At 33.2% G+C, this 2,020-nt stretch overlaps 1 non-coding gene across 1 annotated transcript; it reads right to left on the reverse strand.

Moving 5' to 3' along the window:
• Window positions 1-1,669: 1,669 nt before the first annotated feature.
• On the reverse strand, window positions 1,670-1,776 carry LOC139865250 (small nucleolar RNA R71). The gene has a single exon (XR_011764769.1). It is a non-coding gene; the product is annotated as a small nucleolar RNA R71 (small nucleolar RNA).
• Window positions 1,777-2,020: the final 244 nt, after the last annotated feature.

The raw sequence follows: 2,020 nt of genomic DNA on the forward strand, positions 1-2,020 counted from the left end.
ATTTAGAAGTGTGACTCGGTGGTTTGGGTAATATTATAGTTTATATAATCGTGTAATTATAAAAAAAGGAAGACCGTTATAATTTTGGTTTTAACGAAAGTTAAAACTGGATTAAATCTCAATTTGAATAGTCGGGGTATAATTTAATTCGCTAAAACGAGATCTAACGAAAGTTAGATTTAATTTTAGTTAGTTAAATCTTTATAAATCGGAAGATAAAATATAAGGTATTAAAACATCGTAACCGGACTTAAAAACAATCCATAATCCAGAGGGGACATATTTTAGTATCCACTACTTTACCTTATTTTAAAATCTCATCAATTTCACTTTTTACCATATAGTAAATTTTAATTACTTTTTACTATTTTGCTATATTGTCATGAAAAACCTTATTTCTTCTATTTTGTTAAATTAGTTAAATTGTATTTTTATTGTCGTTAATTTAGTTATTTTGTTTTAGTTAAATTTAAATTCCGTTCAATTAAGTAGTAAACCCTAATCCAAAATCCCCCTTTTAAATAAGTTTAACTTTTAGCGATTAAAGCCTTGAAAACTCCATCTCCCTGTGGAACGAACCGGATTTACCAACGAACTATTACTACACGGATAGGACAAAGTTGCCTATATGTGTGAAATCAATCCTAAATCATAAAAACGCCATATAATCACAACCAATTCGTGTAATAATTTCAATCCAAATCCGATCAAAATAAAAGGACACGATCACGAACATCAACTTTTTGGCGCCGCTGCCGGGGAAGTTGGCAGTTAAATAAATAGATAATTTTTCTGATTCGTAGTAATAGATGGATTTGTACATGGACTGGGTTATTGGAGCCAAACAGTACTCAATTATATTGGGGACCAAATGAATCCTGCTCCTCTGCTGCATCTTTTGGCTATTCGAAACGGGGAAAAATCAGAAAGAAAATCTGTTTTTTTAAAGGTTTTTATCATTGTTTTTATGTTATTCGATCCTTTCGTGAAAATTCATTTTCAAGAAAGTTCAATGTTTATACACTTAGTGAATAAATCCTTCAAGATTACATACAATTTTTTAATTGTATGACCCGTTCAGGAAATCCTAAACTCGTTGCACTTAATCCAGAGCCTGAAAGAAACTTGAAAAAAAGATTAAAACAAGAAAAACAAAAAAAATTAGGTAGTACTAGTAAACCGAAAACACCGAAAAATATCAAAAAAAAAAGTAGGAAACACTAGTGGTCAACCAGAAATCAAAACTGAACCTGAAACCATCGTCATTAAAGAAGAAATGGCTGAAGTAACACCTGATCCAAATGATCTACCGATGTGGAATACCAGACAAACTATTCCCCCTCTTGCACTTGCACCTATAAGATGACCTGAAATTGAGGCTGAAAACTGGGAAGTCAAGGGGCAGTTTATGCACATGGTACGTGAGAACCAATTCGACGGAAGACTTAATAATAATCCGATAGAACATTTAGAAGCTTTTGAAGATTTATGTGAACTGTACAAAAACAAAGATATTTCTTCAGATGCATTTAAGTTAAGAACTTCTCCATACTCGTTAATCAGAGACGCAAAAGCATGGTTGAAAGCATCAAAACCCGATTCTATCACAACTTCTAACGAATTAAGAGAAAAATTCATTACCAGATTTTTCCCACCGGCAAAAGCTGAAAGACTTAGAACTGAAATCACCGCTTTTAAACAAAAGGCGAATGAAACTCTTTATGATGCTTGGGAAAGATTAAAAAGAATGTTACGAAATTGTCCGCAACACGGATTGCAAAAAGGGCAAATAGTACAAACTTTTTATCGTGGTATTGATGAACATACTCGTGGTATATTAGATTCCTCCGCTGGAGGAGTATTTATGTTCAAATCACCAAATCAAGCGTACGTCTATTTTATAGTTCAGGCTAGGGTTTCTATACCTGGAACAGACGGGGATGTCAAGTCCTATGGATCCATATATAACTACTCGTGCCCACCAGTTCTTATAACCGGCAGCTACTAGTTACCAAAACTA

The sequence above is a fragment of the Rutidosis leptorrhynchoides genome, chromosome 8 (assembly GCF_046630445.1).
Source record: "Rutidosis leptorrhynchoides isolate AG116_Rl617_1_P2 chromosome 8, CSIRO_AGI_Rlap_v1, whole genome shotgun sequence".
In the NCBI taxonomy this organism is placed as follows: Eukaryota; Viridiplantae; Streptophyta; class Magnoliopsida; order Asterales; family Asteraceae; genus Rutidosis; species Rutidosis leptorrhynchoides.